A 20,000-nucleotide genomic window follows, 5' to 3' on the forward strand; every position below is an offset into this window, starting at 1 on the left:
ACCAGGTTCACCACGCACATGTGTGTTTGCTGGCTCTAAAAACAACGTTTTCAATGCCAAACAGGCGTTAAAACAATATTTTAGAAACCTAGAAACACTTAAACCCCTCAACCTGTTTCTCTCTCTTGAGCTACGGTCAATTATTACCAACTTGACTGCAATATGCTTCTTGTATTTTAATTAAGATTTTATTTGTACAGGGACAGTTCACATTAATCGACAGCACACATTAATAAAAACATGACTGTAAATGTGACAGTGTTAGCTAAAAAAGCTAATTTTCAACCGTTGTCCCTGGGCACGGTGTTAGAAGCCGCTAAAAACATTTAAACATTTAAAAACTGTTTAAAAAGACAACAACACAAAAACAAGCAAACAGAGCTGTGCAATACAATCCTGCAGACACAGGATCAAACATGACAGACAAGCAGGCAGGCAGACAGACAGATAGACAGACAGACAGACAGGCAGACAGGCAGACAGGCAGACAGGCAGACAGGCAGACAGGCAGGCTACATACGGACATGGCAGGCATGAGACTGTTAGTGCTGACACACCTGGTTGTTAATGAGCCAGGCTTTGAGGTTGTGTGTGAAGAACCTGTATGTGGTGCTCTGTCTTATGTGTGATGGGAGAGTGTTCCAGGTGACGGAAGCTGTGACAGAGTATGATAGCTGGCTGAACTTGCTTCTCCTGCCTGGGACCACTAGGTCCCCGCGAGCTGTTGCTCTGGTTAGTCTGCTATTGGTCTTTTGTGTTATGAAAGTGCTCAACGGGGGAGGTGCAAGGCCATTAAGAATTTTAAAGGTTAAGCAGCTGTTATGGAATTTGACAAGACTATCCCAACACAGAAGATGGTATTTGGGCAAGATGTTGCAAATGTGGTAGTGTCTGGGCTTGATGTCAAGTACCTTGATAGCCTGCTTATAGACGGACTGTAGGGGCTTCAGGGTTGTGTTGTGAGTGTGTGACCAGGTGGTTAGACAGTAAGTGATATGAGGGAGGATCATTGCATGAAAGTACAGTTTAGCAGCTTCAGTTGTGAGGTTGTTGCGTATGTATCTGAAATTATGTAGACTAAACTTGACTTTTGCCATTACATGCTTCACTTGTTTTTTGTATGTGAGTGTGGAGTCAAGAATGATCCCCAGATATTTGTAGTTAGGGACCACCTGAAGCTGTTCACCAGATATGTACACAGGATGCTCTGTTGTAATATTATTCACCCTCTTTGAGAAAAACATGCAGACTGTTTTTTTCACATTGAGATGTAAGCAAGAGTCTGACAGCCACTTAGTGACATGGACCATTTCTTCAGTGAGTTTGTCTGCTGCCTGTTTGATGTTGGGTGCATGTACAAAAATGACTGTGTCGTCAGCGTACATCTGTATATCCACCCGTGCACATACTGATGGCAGATCATTAATGTACATGCTGAAAAGAAGAGGACCAAGCACAGAGCCCTGTGGAACACCGACACTGTAATTGAGGATGGGGGATGAAACACCGTTGATCTGTACACACTGCGTTCTATTGTCCAGGTAGGATTTGAACCAGCATAGGGTGTCAGGAGAAAAATTAAATTTGGCCAATTTTGTAATTAATATGGAATGATTTACTGTATCGAAGGCTTTCTTTAGGTCTAGAAACACTGCTCCCACCACTCCCCCTTTATCTAGCTTGGCTTTAACCTGTTCTGTAAAGAAGCAGTTGGCTGTTGCAGTAGAATGCTGGGCTCTAAAGCCAAACTGCATGGGGTGGAGTCTGAAGGGACTGCTATTGAGGTGAGCAATTACTTGTTGTGCTACACACCTCTCGGCTACCTTAGAGAAAGCGGGGAGAATGCTTATTGGCCTGTAGTTATTTACATGGGTTCTATCACCTGCCTTAAAGATGGGTGTAATTATAGCTGGCTTCCAGACCCTAGGGAAAGCATTCTGTTCAAAAGACAGATTAACTAATTTAGTGATGGGATATAACAGTGACTCCTTCATATTCTTAAGAAACATGGTGTCTAGTCCGAATACATCTAAGGCTTTAGAGTTTCTAAGTGAATCTATCACCTTCAGCACATCAGTTTCAGAAATGGGTCTTAGGCTGAAGACTGGTTGAGTAAAGTCTGTGGAGGGGAGAATGGTGGGCCCATTGTTTGCATTCTGTGTGAGAGACTTAACGGTATCTACAAAGTAAGAATTAAAGGCGGTGGCGATCTCCTGCTGGTCACGTGTTAAGTTGCCATTTAAGTTAACCTGGATTTGATCTTCTGAGTTGTCACCAGTTTTCCCTGCCAGCAGCTTAATATTTTTCCAAATTATTTTAGGGTTGCCCTTTGCTTCAGTTAATATTTGGATAAAAAAGTTAGCTTTTGCCTTCCTGATTTCTTTTGTGACCTTGTTTCTAAGCATAACAAATCTGTGTCTATCAACAGTTAGTTTGGAACTGAGGGCTGATTTAAGTGCCCTATCCCGTTCTTTCATGATCTTCCAGATGTCACCCTTTATCCATGGCATGCTCAAGCACTCGTGAAATGTTTGCATGGCACTTTGCAAGTAATATCAAAATGCATCCCAGCCCTTAACAGCTACCGCTACTGTCGTATTTTTCTGTCCCACTATTTGATGGGAAAGGGTTTTTTATTTCCTGGAGGTAGCGTGTCAGGAACACGGCAGGGCAGTGCATGCTGGGACCGGCCCAGGCCCACCGCGGCGGCTCCCGTTGCAGGCCAACAGCTGCCTTTCCCAGGTGGCCTGACATTTGAGTCGCAGCCGGACAGATTAGATGGAAGGTGTACGAAGAGGGACAGAAGGCAGGAGGAGGATGAGGCGGGGGGGGGGAAGGGAAAGGATGGGGAAGGCAGGACGATTAACTTAGTGCCAGGTCCTTGTGCGTACGGGGTTGGAAGGCGGGGGAGCCCAGGGGACAACCTGAGCCCCTGGATTTCAGTCCAGATGGCTGGCCAGGGCACCCAAGAGGACCCCCTCTTATTGATTTAGAAGGGAAAACAGAGAACCTGGCTTTGCTTTGGGTCCACGCAAGCACCAACTGTGCCGTACAAGGCGCGCATGGCTGCTCCTTTGCTCCTTCCTTTTCCCGTTTCATCCTCATCTCAGGTCATCTGCGCCGACCCGAGGGGTAGTGAGCAGGGGATGTGCGAGGAAGTGGGAAGCCGGGGCGAGATATGAATATAAGTCGACTGATTTAGCAGGTCGGATGTAAAGCGGGTCACACTTTTGCAGGTCTAATCCCCTTTTCTTCGCGGTCAAATTGTGCGCTGATATGAGACGGTATCGGCTCCCTGGAACCAAGTAGAGCCAGAACGGTGCAGGTCTTTGTTAATACAAAGAGCTTCTCAGCTAGTGAGCAGCCGAGAGGAGATGTGCAAGATAAGATTTGTAGAAACACATGAAAGGGGACATGGGTATAAATATGTATGCACCCCTTGGAGTGGAGCCCTTTTTGTATGCCCATTAGTACAGTTTTTGTGATACTGTCTACCTATTGTCATTGCGGTAACACATATAGCTTCACCACCCAGTCAATTATATTCCCCACATTACAATAGGAAGGATAACTGACTGAACATACAGGCGACGCTGCATAATATGAATAGTTGAAGGAAATCATACGGACATCATTCCTGTAAGAATGGACGCTGCTCGGACAAGAGATGAAAGAAATGTTGGAGATGAAAGAGGAGTGACACAACGAGTGATGTACGCATTAAACTGAGACATCCAGCAAGGGAAACACATGATTAGTCTCTATATATGTTTTAGATATGTTCAAAGCTCTTCACCTGAATGTTAATATTACAAATGTAATGTTACTATTTAAAAGAATAGCAGAAAATGATTGTAAATCACCTGATCCTTGACATACCAGATGCATATTTTAAATGATTTTCTTCCCCAACACATCGATGATTTAAATGATTTTAATGCTGATAAATTCAGTATCGCCTAACATTCCATACACACATGTGCACATGGAGCCTAAGCCGTCTTTGATTCCATTACACAGAGCTTACAAAGACTGAACTGCAGCCCAGAGTATTCGGATCTCACGGCATATGATATTTGTCAATATTGTCGATTAGCCCTGAAACGGATCCCCTTCAGCGAGGGACCGGAGCAGGGAGGCATCTGTAACCGGACGCCCACACACCACAAAGACTATTGACGGACAAGGTGCACCTCTCTGTGTTCTTTGGAAGGCGACGACATGCACTTTGTTTTGTTGCGCTAATGAGCCTGATGAGCTGTTCTCGTGTCTTTGCTTCTCTGCTGCAAACACCTGAGCCATGCAGGGGTTGTGTAGCTGTACAGATCGTATACTTTTACTCTCCATTTTGTGTCGTGCTTGTTTTCCATCATCAGCTTCTTCTCAGTTGTATTAAATTGAGGGATCTCCCTAAATACAGTAGAGGCAGCTACTTGGCTTCCTTTCCTTTGCTGTCTCTTGTTTCCTTCATGCTAACATGGACTCAAGATGCCAACGCTGACTGTTCACCGACTAGAATAAGCTCTAAATACACCTTTAAACACATGATCCTCGGTGTCAGTAGCTATGAGAAGTGTGTGTGTGTGTGTGTGTGGTGATAATTGAAGCCCTCTTGCTCTGACGTGAGCCTCTGGCTGCAGTGTGGTTTCATGCTCAAAGGTGTGTATTGTTTTATCACACACAAGTGTTGCTGTGGAAAGCGAGTGTGACAGTACTGCTAAAACCTGAACCCAGTTCAGACCTGTCGGAGGATCTCTGGAGAGAACGCCAGAACAAGGAGCAGTCCAATCTTCTCTCTTTCCCCCTCTTTGATTTGCACCTTCCAGCTGCCAGGGGAAAGGTCTGCTGCTGTCGAGTTCATCTGAATGTATTTGCAACGCGCTCGCTGACGATGTCATCTCTTTGTTTCGTCAATAGTAGATGCTCTCACAATCAGATATGCAACTAAAGCATGATTTATTGTGAGGGGAAGGTGGCTGCCTTGGATTAAGAAACCACGTTCTTTTCCTTTAATAAGTGCTTTTGCTGCCTGAATCAAACAATACATCCGATCCACCCCGACTACCTCCCGGTGCTTTACCGGACCGCTCCCTTCCACTGGACAGAACCCAGGCAGCAATCATGTTTCATGCAAATCAAATCAGTCGTATACAAACGTAACGTGTAGGAGACGGGGTTGAAATGTCCACATGCTAAGTGGTGGAATCATTCAACCTGTGAAATAAAACCAAAAGAGACAAAAACGTGTATTTCTTTAGTCATGATAAGCTGCAAAGTAATGTTTGCGAGTCATAAATCACCTGTCCAAGTAAAGCGTCGTCGCATTGCTTTTGATCCAGAGTCTATTGTCCCCTTTTCCATCCATTACGGTTATTTAGTGCTTCGGGGCTGTAAAGCGGCGTTTATTGCTGCTGTAATGCTGCTGCCCGTCCCTCGCTGTGCACCGTGGAGCTAATGTCTACATGGCACTGTCGTCAGATATGGGATTTGTAGGTCACGGCTGCAAACACAGCTAAGGGCAGGATACTATTGTTCTTTATGCCTCAGTACAAGGTGTATTAAACACACACATATGCTCCTAAATGAATATTTAGATTGCTACCCTTTATTATTAGTCTGTCCTGGAAACATTTGAATATCACCTCAAGCATTGTTTTGCTTATCTCCCCCACCACCCTAACCCGCCTGTCTCCCTCGCTTTTTTCTGGGGGGGGGGGGGGGGGATGAGACGCCACAGTGTGCTCAGTGATGTATAATCACCTTGAAATTAATTAATCGTAACACAACAACGCCTGCGATAGCATCAGTGCCCGTGTGGTTCCCTCTTTTGTCTGGCCACCCGCTCCCCCCTCTCTCTCTTCAGGTTGCTGAGGTTGCTGTCCTGGACGCCGTCGAGCTAAAATGGCTGCTATCTCTGAGCTGTATGCGTGGGGTCTCGGCGAGTAATTAATCTCAATGAAGCCCGTAGCTGAGCTAGGTATGACGGCCCGGAATTCAATTACCCCCCCCACCGCCACCGCCACCGCCATCGCCGGCGTGCACCGACGCTTCAACGGGAGGAAATATGCCGCCTCTATTTTCCCAGGTTAATATGAGCCACCTGAGCCTTATCATCATTTAACCAGCAGGGAGATATTGTCACAACGCATGCCGGCTCCTGGTTTTACTTTATGTCTGTCATTAGTGGCCCTCAACACGTTTTCAATCACAGCTCGAATAACACTTTTCATTCGGCACAATATGAATGTTTGCACACTTCTCGGGAACATGCATGTGCATGCATGAGCGACGGCGATGCGCTCAGTTTACTCTGCAAATGCGTTTTGTGCAGTTTTAGTGCCGTATCAGTGTAACGGCACCGATGCCACCGTAACTATACCAAGTGAAGAGAAGGAACAGAAAGAACTCGTCCATCTAAAGACAGAAGTTTCATTTCAGCATGAGCACTGAGCATGTACCAGTACCTCACAATACGGCAACTGCACACGGAATTACTTCTCTTCTCTCTGCTGCTCTGCGGCCACAGGAAGTATTCATGCACCACGACCTGCTGCTTTCCATCCGGGCTGGTGAGAGCGCTGCACCTGCAGTGATCAACACATCGCTCTCAGTCGAGGCTTTGTTATCGGAGGCGACGGCTCCTCCGTCAGTTCAGCCCGAACAAGGAGCCGAGTCCGTCTTTTGGAATGAACACTATTGGATATTGACCATTATTTTCATCCTTATTGATTTCTGGTTGACAATACACTGTATTTCCACTTTAATTATCTGCATGGCTGCTTTTTGCAGAGATGGACATCAATATCACAGAAAGTAGTGGATCACAGCAAACCTGCAGCTGTTTAAAGGAAGCTCCTGTCTGTGGTCTCTGGAGACGACACACACACACACACACACACACGCATTCATCTTGAAGTTCTTTTAGTTTTTATTAGGTAATTAAATAGAGCATGTTACTACAGCAGATAATAAATACACGCGTACTGTAAGAGGTGATTTCTTTCTTGCTGCTAGTTATTAACTCCTGCAGGAGAGCAGTGTATTCCCACAGCACCTTACATTCCCATCAGAGACCGGTCGGCTTCACTGTTGAGGAAACGTATCGTAGGACGGCAGCCAAACACCAACGCGGGAGTCAGTGACGAGAACCGGTGCTCTCACTGGGACCTCGAGAGTCCCAGCTGGCGTACGCATAAACAAGGTAAAACAAAGGCAGAGCGGTTGCTTATGCGGCCTGTGTGTGTTCGTATGTGGGTGGGATGTGGGGGTCACATGTCTGCAGATGAGTTCTATGCAAAACACAAACGTTAATACGCGCAGTGAGCGTGACGGCGGGCGGCGCACCTTCCTATAAATCACTGGTTTTAATCATACCTGTCTCTCCGTCTCTGCCGCCATCCCTGGAGAAATGGTTTCGCCTGCCCGCCTCTCTCTCTCTCTCTCTCTCCCCCCATCTCTCTGGTTCTCTCTTTCTCACTTGTGCTCAATTATCTAGCAGCTCTTTCGGTGTTTATTTATTTATCCAAAGTTCATGTACAGTATGCATGCACACAGTTTCTCCTGGGGGAGCGAGAGCGGCTCAGCGGAGCGTGGCGGCTAACCACACCGGCAGCAGTGAAGGAGGAGGAGGAGGAGGAGGAGATTAGGGGTTTAGTCTTAAATGTTCTTAGAGGCAGCCCTGAAGGTTGGGAAAATATCAATCCTCGTTCAGCAATCATTGATTAGTTGCCTTTGAGCAAGGTACAACTTTCCAACTTGTGTATCTATTTAATGTTGGTCTTTTCATGGAGTTTGACAAGAAGACTTATTCTTTCATGCAGTTTTGCTGCCTTTAGCCTTGAAAAGCTATTGCTTCTAATTCTTACCGACAAGTTTCCCTTGCGTCTGTTAAAAGAAACAAATCTGACACAAAGAGTTGAGAAGAGCTGCTGTCGATGGTTTCATGAAGCCGATTGAATTACCGTCGTTTAATCAGCGTCACATTGACCAAACAGGCTTTGTCTTTACATTCAAACGTCAGAGAGTAACAGCAAAAAACAGCTCAATCTCCCACAAAACAAAGAGAACATTCAGGAGGACTGAAGAGGGGGAACTCAGGGCTTTAGTTAAGACAAGAGAAGAAGAAAAGAGGGACCAGCAGACATTTTAAACACGCCAGGGAGTTAACTGTTTCCACGGCGGGAGAAGCAGGTAAATGCTGCCTGGAAGCTAATTAGAGGCCATATCACACGGGCAGCAGGGTCTGAGCCACTTTCACTCAGCACCGAGGTAAACAAAGTGCTCGGCTGCTTGTTGCTGTGACAGGCCAGATAAAGTGGTATTTACCTTTCAGTTGTTGGTTTCTTTTACAGCCGGCACTGAACGTATGTACAGTGTGTTTGCCCGCATTTATTTTGCAACACAGTGTCAACAGAGCGACAGAGAGAGGGGGAAGAAACGGAGAGAGAAGAGTGGATACACAATGCAATTACAGAGCAACTGGAATGGAAATGAGGGAGACGGAGACCGAGGTAGGAGAGGAATGTCAGCAGATCAGGACATTAAAGTCTAAAGCCTTGTTTACACAGAGCTAATACTACCTGGGGATCAAATCAGATGTGATGAACGTGTAGAAGACGTGACTTAAAGATTGGAGAGTTCCTTTGCATTGAAGTCAGGATGTACAGTATACATTTTACCTGTCAACTGTATCAACGTCGATGTATTAATTACCTCCTCGTCTCCTAATGGTCCTGAAAAGGCTCTGGAGCCGCTCTGCACGGCTTCTCTGCGACATCTGTCTCCTGTGTTTTTAACTTGAGAGAATAGCACTGTCAACCGCTCACATAAGCCATGTCAGAGCGGCCCGTGGCACCTATCTGCTCAACAAAACAAAGGCCCGTCGCAATTAAGGAGGCCTTTTCTCACCGCCGACAGCTCGCCTCCTTTTTACGTCCCCCTTTTTTTTTTTTTGCTTTATTCCGACAATTTCCAGCAACTCTAGCAGACACCTTAAGTGCCGCTAAGTGATCAAAGAGGGGAGTGCATATTGGATAACGCAATTAGGCTACCACTGAGAGAGGAGAGTAACAAAGAGAGAGACAAGAGAGGGACTGAACAGATAATGGCTTGTAAACAGAGGACATTACTTTACACAGAGATTATTCAGATCCAGACCTGACACCGGATGCACCAGGGTCTATGAGCGGAGTCATACCCGGTGGGAGGAATAAGACTGGATCACTGGTGAGGAGAGGGGAGGAGACGGCAGCGTGAGGATTGGTTCTTAAAAAGTTGATTCTCAGGCTCCTCTGATTGCCAATATTTAAACCAAAACGACGGTAGTTTGAAGGGAATGTGAGGACATCTTGCCGAAGAGGGTCTCTCTCTCTCTCTCTCTCTCTCTCTCTCGCCCTCCTCCACCCGTCCTCACGTTTTTCCTCCCTGCTTGTCATTGGTGTACTTAACAAGAGGACATAAGTGGCTCCTCTCATCATAATGGAGATCTGAGAATATAAAGAGTGTGTGCGGGTGGTCGTGGCGGTGAGGGGTGAGTGTTGTGGTGAAGAAAGGAAGTGGTGGTTTCCTCCCCCCCCCCCCCCCCAGTGTTAAATGACTCGGGTCAAACAGTCAAAATGTAATAATCACCGAGGACGGCAGCGATCGCCGGTCAACCTGCTTACCTGACATTAACCCCAGTCTGAACTAACAGGAGGCCCTCACTGCCCCGGGGAGCCAGATGCTAATTTGAAGCAGAGTTTGCATTTGGGGGGGGGGGTAATTGTGGAGATCTAATGGGGATCAGTGCTGTGGGAGCTCTCTATACATCTGCCGTCTGGCTAAGACCCACCGCACCTGAGACTCGCAGGCTTGGCTGTGGTCGCGCTCCCCTGTAGGCTTTGAAGCTCGACGGATGCAGCATGGCGCCACTGCTGGCACAAGTCAAGTGTGTGTGTGTGTGTGTGTGTGTGTGTGTGTGTTGTGGTTTGAAATCCAATTTTAGCTGAGTGAGGCTGCACTCACAATGCAACTGAGTGTTCCAGGGCTGACAGATCTGATGTTTTCTAATCACAAAGCTTTCATGAATTTATATATTTTTTTACCAATGTCAGTTTATTTGTTATTCACAGAGTTCCCAGCCCTCGTGCACCTGTACGACGTGAAGTATCGTGTTGAAAAAACAAAACAAAACCTCGACATGAAGAGCATAACCTGTTACATAAAACATTACATCCTCTATCAAGCAGTAATAAAACCTAAGACACAAATAAAAGTTTATCCGATTCCTGTGCTTGTTTTTTAGTTCGCGGCTTCTCAAAGCAGCTACTGCACATACAGTGAAGGATGAACCATAAAGAGGTCTGCATCAGGGCTGACACTCGAGTCCAGTGAGTCGTTGTGCTCGTTGCCATTCCCAATATGGAGACTAGATCACATAAATTGATGTGAGGGGCAGCGGAGGGCCTCGACCCTCTTGTAACGCAGATCACCTCTACACTTGACTCCTGCTCGCTCATTGTGTCGGTGCGACGAGGAAAAAGGCCCAGGGAAGCAGCCTCCTGGTCATCTTTAATTCATGCGATTAAATATGCAGCAGAAGCCCTCCTTGTACCAGCTGTTAGACGCCGTTAGTAAGCCATAATTCACGAGTTCAAATCCGAGCAAATTGAGGGCGAGGTCGGACGGAGCGCCGGCCGAAGAGGCATTATCCTCCAGCTGAGGGGCGAGTGGCAGGTTCAGTCAGGTGCAGCGGGAAGCCGAGGCTTGTTAATCCTCACGGCTGGTTGAAGGCAGAGTACGTAAATGTACGTCGAGAAAATAGGCAGAGACGCATGCTTGTTATTTCATGCAGTGAGGTGTTTATCACATCCCGCTTTAGCTTTTGAAGCTCGCTGGAGTGCCGTCATTCTGCACATTCCGGTTCACTTATAAACATCCAAGCTGTGCAGTTGATGTGCAGATCTCTGCTGACAGGTTAGACAGGTTACCTTGTATCTCTTGGTTTGAAACTCTCCAGAGTTCATGACAAGAAAACCCCAAAACAACAGCCCTACGACATGACTGCTGAGTTTAAGTCGTGCACCTCATGCATGTGTTTAGACAGAGATGGTGCATTATGGAAACTAAGCAATGCATTTGTTGTTCAAGTAGTATTTCTATTTTAGTAGCTCTAGAAGCTCTCTTTAACCCCACTATATAGTGTGCACAGCTCCTTTGTGTGTGGACACATGTCTATATGTGACGGAACATGCACAGATGTGACTATCTGCATGTGTGCCTCTGCATACATTTGTGGGTGTGAAGAGGCTCCTCATTGACACAGTGCACCTGCATGAATATAACACGCGTGTCGAGTTATCTAATATGTGTGTGGACCAATACATGGCTAAGTGTGGATGTGTGTGTGTGTGCACGTGGAGGAAATCACCATTTCAATATAGCTCTGATTAAACTTCCCATTTACCGTTGTGAAAGTACACAGGAACCTTTTCTTGGCAGGGTGCCTCCCGCTGCAGACCGGTGCCAAGCTCTTTGAAACCCAATCGGTTTTCGGCTCTCAGATCACTATCCGCTCCTCGGTCTCTCCTCCTGGATCAGCAGCTCGCACTGCAAGCCTGGAAAAAAAGGCAAAAGAAAGAGGCCGATGGTTGGTGATCCATCAGCACGGCCAGCTGGCGTTGGATCAACACCCACCAAGTCGAGCGAGCACCTGTTGGGAGTCTGCAAGGTGCATCACGCTGCCGAAAAATAGTCCCTCACAAGGCGCAGCTTCAAACGGAGGCATGCGAGCTTATCGTCCTGAAAGGAAGTGAAAGACCTGCCCTCTGCCAAGGATAATTACACCTTCCTGGAATGCTGTTTAATTGGTTTCCAGATTTTTTGCACGATAACAACATCACGTCACAAAGATCTGTCTACAAGGATTGAGTACCCGCCACATCATTCATTAGTTGCGGGATGTAATGTGCAAGCATGTTGTGCCCCAGTCAATTAGTCTCAGTGTACCCGTATTCATTCTGTGAGTTGGTGTACTTCACTTCTGTGTACTCGCGGTAAACGCTGTGTGCTGAGCGATGTCCATCAACGCGTGCTGTCATTTTAAAGATCGACACTTAGCCCAGAGGAAGCAGCATGTTGTCCAACATTTGAAAACGCCCCCTTTCACAGTAGTTTTCCATGATGGTCCATGAGCTCTCACCACCAGCCACAATTAGTTTTAATTATTTCCAGCTGGATGTTACTCGATCTTCATCGTGCATTGTGGGACAAAGGTGGCCTTCAACATCACACTCAGCATTTCAGGAGGAATAGCAGCATTTTCAACCTGCAGAATCACAATTACTGGCAACAGTTAAAGTGTAGAAACTTCACAAAAACACACCAGCGCTACACTGTGGTGCAGAAACAGAGGGGGACTTAGGAAAAGAGATAGTTGGAGTGAGAGTTTGACCGCAGTGACCAGGGGAATTAGAGAGAGAGCTTATCCCTGCGTCAGTATCAACATGTATAAGCCCAACGCTCCGTTTCAACCCCAGAAACCTGCCGTCCAATCCATCAAAACATGACTCCCATCGACATGGAACCTCCCTCTCTGCCTGTATTTGTCTTCCTAATTAATTACTTCACATGCCACAGTATGTTTTTGGAATGATAGATGATGGGAAATTATAGCTGCGGTATCCCAGGCACAGCCGGTGGTAGATTTGTGCAGTCAGCTTCCAGCCTGCATTACCTGAGTAGAGCTGGCAGAATGCCTGAGCGCTCAGACAGGACGGGAGAGATTTGATTTTTTGGTGTGTAAGAGGCTTTTTAAAAAACGTTTCTAATGCCGGATTTAGTAGGTAAGCGCAATCTGTCGCGTTCACCTACGTGATATTATCCAACAAGGACGCGGTGACGCGCACAGCAAAGGAGATCCGGTGTTTGTGTGCAGGACATGTCATCATGAATCACGAGGTTCACATCTTTGTTACGCTTTTATACCGAGAAAGAGTCGAGAGAATGTTTATGCTCTAGCGTCTGGAAAAATATGAAATCGAGCCAAACAATCCAGTGTATTTGGACATTTATTTCGATGAATCATTTTTTTTCCAGTCAAACGTGTGTATTCATTTATCCAGTGGCCGTTTACTGAGCATGCACGGTGTTACATTCCAGCTCCACATTCTACACCTGAGATTTAACATTATCTTTCTTGTTTTATTGACACATTTTTATTGAGTCCGTTTTTATTTTATGTTTAATTTCAGGGGCAAAATAAGCCTTTTTTATTTTGTAATTTCTGATCAGGCGTACCGCCTCAGGCCAGGTTCTTACTACTGATTCCAGGCCTTTGATTCACAGCGCTGTCCGGTTTTAATAATGCAGGCGTGTTTGCGGGTGGTTTGCCCCCCGGCCTCGGGGTCCGTCTCCCCGCCCCTCCTCCTCCCGAAGAAGGCCGCTTCCTCGCAAAAAAGATCCCCGACCGGACAGGAAACGCTCACCGTGAGAGAAAGTCCGGATGGGAGGACTGGGAGCAGTGGGGGTGTGAGAAAGACCAAACGAGAGGGAGAGAAAGTTTCTCCTTTCCACGCTGGGAGCACAGAAGAGCATATTAAACACTAAAGTGTATCAGTCCAAATGAAGTCTTGGATTCACAGCTTCTTTCGTCTTTACGCATCTGAACCCCTCCACACGTCCTCCTGCTAAAACAGTGAAATGAAATCCAACCCGTGCCGCTGAAAACACCGAGACACATCATAAAAAATAAATTACTCCTGCACCCCCCCCCCCCTTTCCTCATTTCCATAAGATTCCTTTAAAAATACGTAAAATTAATTTAAAGTAAGTGGTGACGTTGTCTTTGAAGATCACGACAACGAACATGGATCAAAGCGGAGGTTCTGTACGGATGAGGGCCTGATTAGCATCACGAAATTAACTTGGAGACAAGAATCTCTAACAGGTGCAACAAAAAAACGCATGAACAATATTTAAGGAAAGCACTGTTTGTGCTTGTAGTACAACAATTATGGAACTTGTATTCAGTTAACACTTTGCTGATTAACTTCTTTTTTGCGTACACGGCTCGTGTTAAGAGCCCTTTTCATGTCGGAAGCGATATTTTTCCTCTTTCTTGCTTCTTTCACGTTTCAACTTGACACACATGACGATTCTTCGCTGTATTGTTTTTCTTAAATCGGGCCATGAAATCAATCAGAATTTGCATATTCGCAGGGATAATTGTAAAGCTGGCAGATAGTTGGGCTATAATTGCAAACTAATGACTGCAAAATTATTTGTGAACTCCCAAGATATCACGGTTTTCTTTTTTTCAACAGTACCTCATTTGAGTGACAGCTCCAGGAGGTAAAAAAAAAAAGAAGTTTATCAGGAAATGTCCCTTTTTGAAATGACTGTTAACCAGAAGAGTCACGCTGTCGTTACTGTCACAGCGTGTGATCTGTGTCCTACAACATCCTGTATGAGCTGTTGAGCTTGTAGTTTCTGTGTGAGGGGCTTTAGTGCGTCCTCTTCCTGAAAGAGAACACACACACGTGCAGTTATTCATCACAGCTGCATAAATACCTGAGAACATGGAGATTCCAGCTCATAACAGGAAGGTAAGACTCAGTTAAGGAGTCCAACGGACTGTTAAACTCCGACTTCATGCGGTGATTGTGAAACCAAGAAACAAATACACGGAAGTGTGGCGTTTGACTGCATTAGATTGACGAGATTAATCCAAACGAAAGCAATGATCTTTTATTAATTTCAGCTGCTAACTGTCTTCCGTTTCTCTCTAATGACTGCATCCAGCCAATTAAAAGTTCCCCATTTGCTGTAGTGAACACACAGTGTTTGAATCCGACAGATATACATGACATGCTGAGGCGCTGGTGAAATGGAATTCACGGAAGAATTGTTGTGGTTGCATCATCACTTCCATCACATTACTATGAATTATTGATGAGTCATCCAAGCGAAGTCTGCACCTAAAGCGGACTCTTGAAGTCTGCATGGGCCCCTTTGCAAACTTGCGGGTTTGGGCAGCACCTGTAGAGAGTGTGTGTGTGTGTGTGTGTGTGTGTGTGTGCGCGCATTTGGGGAAACTACAGGAACCAGTTCTAACGTCTGAATCTGGGCATCGGATTCTGTGGTGATGTCTAGAAAGCTTACGATTTGTTGGGAATAAAGAGAAGAAGAAGACCCGAGCTAGACACCAGCAACAGACGAGCAGCGCCGCAGTCCGACGACTTAAGACACAAAGAAAGGGAAACGACGGTCATAGAAAACAAGTATAGATCATTTCCCAGTTCACCACTTCAGCCAACTGAGAATTGGATTGTGTGAAACCAGACTGTGACCACGCTAACGTCAAGACGTTTGTCCACATATCCAGGATTCTGGGTCTTTGTGTTCAGTTTGTAATCTGACCAGCACTCCCCTCGGTGGGAGTCGGGCGTATCCCCCTCTCGCTGATAGAGAAAAGAGCGCTGTCCTCTTTAGGCTTGGCAGTAATTGAAATAAATTACAAGAGTGCAGCATTGTTGTTATCTGTGGTTAGTTAACAGCACCTCCCTCCCTCTCAGGGAACGGAGGGATTCAGGGAGGAGGACGACGACAGCGAGGTTCCAGTGACCCAGATTTAGTCTCAAAACATGAATAAATTATCAGCCCCCCCTTCACACACACACACACTTCCCTTCATGTTCAGAGAGCACCTTCAAAGTTGTAAATGGGATGAAACTCAATGCAACCTCTGTTACGGTTAGCTCTTTAGCCGAGCAGGACTGTGCTAACCGCTAACGCTAACTAGCTCTCCGTCTGCCAATTTCAACACGGATTTGTCGTTCACGATGAAGCATCATCGGGGAACGACGTCAGGACTTTGGCTTGACTCGGTACCAAAGTGTCGGTTCTTGTAACATCCCTGCACGATTAGGTGCTGAAGGACTTTTCTCAGTTGATATCAGAGCCTTCACCAGAGCTTAGTTGCCAAATATACATTTTTAAACTGGAATATCTCATCCTGGTGCTTTTAAACCTTTTTTGAGCGGTCTGCAAATGTTTCTGATGCCGTTTACGTACACGTGCTGTCCTCTGTCTTAGGCCCTCTGTGCAAAAGAGATCTTGATCTCAATTAGATGATGAAAGAAAGGTAATGACAGCGTTCTCCAGCTGGTCTTTGTCCTAATCGTCTCCCCCAGATGAAGAACGACTGCAAACAGAGTCTAAAGTGACACCACTAAATAACCCTCTTTATTCACACTTCCTTTGTTTGGAGAACATCTTGGGAAAACAGGGTTCTTGTCCTCGGAAAACAAAGTCATAAAAACAGAGAATCTGAGACTGTGCAGGAGTGACAGTGTTTTTAAGCAGGCCTGTCTGTCGTGGCGGCGTTTTAAGAGCGTTCTCTGGCGACTGCCGTGACACTGCCATTCCCATGCCCTGTTGAATTCTTTCCTCAGATCCCAGGCATTTAAACTGCTCCCTCCCTCCCCTACGCCGCTCAGGATGTAGCCAAAAGTCCACTGACCTATGTGGGAGTGGATATTTTGGAAGACGGCCCTGGCTCTTTCACTCTCTATTCCTGTCCTCGCACGTTCATTAGCCCGGCCTCGAGAGTCAGAGTGTTTACATGTTGTTATCATTCCTCTCCTATCATTCCTCTTCCCTGCTTTCTCTCTCCTTCTCCCCCCGCTGAGGGATGTTTTTTCTAGGTGGGGTCATCTGCTGTAATACATTCATGTATGTCACAGTAGGATGACTATAATCACCTCGCGGATTAAATATACATGTGTTTCTCCTGGTGGGAATGTAGGAAAGGCTCTTTAGAAACGGCCGAAGTTGCTCTAAAATACACAACAGCGTGTGTGTGTGTGTGCGTGTGTGTGTGTGTGTGTGCGTGGAAGGAGGCAGTACACGTCCATTACTATACAGCACATGCTGTTCTGTGTGAGCTGCATCAGTCCTTTTGATGGTCAGTAATGCAACATAAGTTTACGGATAGAAACAACATCGTTTTATTGACTTCAACTTTATTATTGCCGTTATTATTCTGAAGGGAATTAGGTTTGCAGCCGGGCGGTAAACACGTCCACAGGATCACAGCGGGGGGGGACAGGAAGTAGGACAGGAAGTAGGAGGAGATACTTTGTTATAATCTTTATTTATGGTCCGCTTTCTTAGCTATTTCATTCTTACGAAAAAGGCAAAGCATTGCCAGTAATGACATCAAATTGAACACATTGTTTAGTGGATGCTTTGTTATAAATCTGCCGTCTGGTAATTGACTTTGTGTAAGAAGCATGCGGTGATCAAACGTCTGTGTTTACAGATGGTTGTTGCCTTATTGCAAGAGGTCAAGGTAGTGGAATCAGTGTGTTTCTGACCAAGTCATTATTTACTGTTGATTCCACACGGGGACGTTTTCCCGACCGGGGCTCGAGACTTTCACATTACAGCCCAGCAGAGGAAATAATGACCTGTAGGTGCTCAGCTGTTGGAACGAAATTGGTGTTTCTTTTTCTATTTCTTCTTATTATTATACTCCAAAGCTGCCGTGGTCTCCTCTAACATCCCTCCTCCTCCCACCCTCCAGTCCCGGCTCCCACACTGCAGCCCCGTGACATCACTGGAAATGTTTGCTGCTTTCTTTTCTGGAACTTGTGAGATTTCGATCACCTTTATTCTGTCCCTCCACACGCCGTTGCTGTTTTGGAGAAACCGCGTCATTGCAATTATTGCAAGATTCCTTTCTTTTGGAGGCTCGTGAGAAGAAAGATGTCGAGGGGTTGTTAGAAGCGTAGCGGATTCAGGGCCCAGAGCAACTAATCAACGTGTTACTTGTGTCACACCAACTTAAATCAGCTTTTCTCCAAGCGCGTATACTCCTCCGTCCTCTTTGAGCGTTGTCCTGCGAGACCCGTGAAATATTCAAACTATTTCAGTCACCTGCTGTTTCAGTAGGTATAAAGCAGAAGAAGTAGAAAGTCTGCCTTTCATGTGTTGCTGATGGACTGTCACTCGCTCAGTGGCACAAATGTTCGTATCGGAGACGAGGCGGACACGACTTTTCATCACCGTTAATCAAAATGAATAAACATGCATAATTGCACAGAGCGGGGAGAAGTTAGGGAAATTCAGAGGGAATTTAGGATGCGCTATGAAGTATTAAAACGAAGCTTGGCCTCATTTCTTCACCTAACCGTACTTCCCCACCTAGCTCTCTACCAGCTCCACTGACTGTATCTCTCTGCTTCTCATCACATCAGCTTTTCTCAAACACACAAACCATTAGGACAAAATATTTACTTTCTCACAGACGCATTCCCGTACTTCTGCTAACTTTGATATTCCTTTTGATTTCCAACCTTCAGATATGTAGAAGTTTAAGAAATCTGTGGGTTTGATGTGATTTTTCCCGCCTTTGTACATCATAGGCAAACATGAAAAAAGTGCGTTAACAGACAGGCAACGAGCTCATGCAACAGTGGGGAGCTAAGATTGACATGTTTTTTTATTTTGACAGCGCTCACCCTCCCTGCCCTTGGTTTATGATCATAAATAGTGCATGTTGCTTATTAGGAGGCTGCTGCCACGTTCACTGCTAGCGAGTGTGTTGCTCGCCGGTGTTAGCAGACAATTTGCCAGTACACATGTGAGACATTATTTGCGTTTCCCTTTCATCCTGCGCCTCACTCGCCCCTCTGTCTCTTCTCCCACTCCTGTGCCATCCATGCAAAGCACTCTGGGATACGTTGTCCCCACTGATTCTGCACGCTGCTCGTCATGCAGCGAAATGTGATGGGAAAAGCGCATAATTTGCCTCTTGTAGATTAAATCTAACTAATGTGATTATGTGGCACAGACACAGGAGTATATGCAAGCACACAAAAGCTGGTATGATGACAGAATTTCAAGATGTTTCACGTAGCGAAAGAGGAGAGAAAAAATGAAGGCCGGTGCTTTTAATGCTGCATGGAGCAACATCTGGCTCCAATTACCCACTGTGAGGTAGGTGCTCTATTATAAAGGAAACTCAAAGGATTTCCTCTCTAAAAATACACGTTATCCCTTAATTCCTGCCTAAATTACCACTTAAGCAAGGCCTGTAATTCATAAACCCCATAGTCCAGGTCTGTGTCCATGCAGGGTGCAGGGGAAACTAAACTCTGCGTCACTTTGACCGTGGAGGTAGCCGTCCTTGGAGAGCAGAGAGTGACATGGGCAGGGCAAAGCCACTCTGGAAAAGAGAGGTCGCACCTCTCCTCCCCGCTATCGTGGCGAGAGAGGTGAGGAGGCACATAATGGCCGATGGACCCCCTCTAAAAGGATGTTTTGCGAGAGGTGGGAGAGGAGGTGGGGATGGTGCGAGGGCTTCGGGGTCTCGGGGGATAGATTTGCAAGTGGAGATAGTCCGATTCACCTCTCCCTGACACTGACGCCAGAGGCCCGGGGCGAGCAGTCGGCGTGTGGTCAAGGCAAGTACGACACCAAACCCCCAGCCTGCAAACACATACTGTCTCCCAGAAACACACACACGGAGATAGTACAGGTCCAGGCAAAGAGGTCATTTGGTGCTCGGTTCTGTCCGGAGGCTCGCTGTGCCGGTGTCGCTGGGTCAGAGCTGAAGTTCGACTAGCAGTGAGCGGTTGTCTGACTAAACTGTAAATGTTTGTCCGACTGCTTGTGTTTCTTTCCCCGTTAGACTTCAACGCAGCGATGTTGCAGCGAACACTTTAACTCGTAAAAAATGGGCAATATAACACCCGGAATTGTGAGAAATGAGGAATTTCCTTCAGTGATGGTTAAATGTATCAGAACAGCTGGAAGGCATCGTCCCATTAAAACCAAATAAGAAACACGGATAGCCAGCTGAGTACATTCTGAACTAAGAATCAAAAATACAAAAGCAGATTAATATGTCCTGCCAGAATTACATCATAACAGCATGATATGTCACAATATACACTATTAATATACATTGGAGGATATTTGCTGCTAATAATGAAATCCAAAACCTACAATGACCTCAT

This window comes from Melanostigma gelatinosum, assembly GCF_949748355.1.
Source record: "Melanostigma gelatinosum genome assembly, chromosome: 24".
Lineage (NCBI taxonomy): Eukaryota > Metazoa > Chordata > Actinopteri > Perciformes > Zoarcidae > Melanostigma > Melanostigma gelatinosum.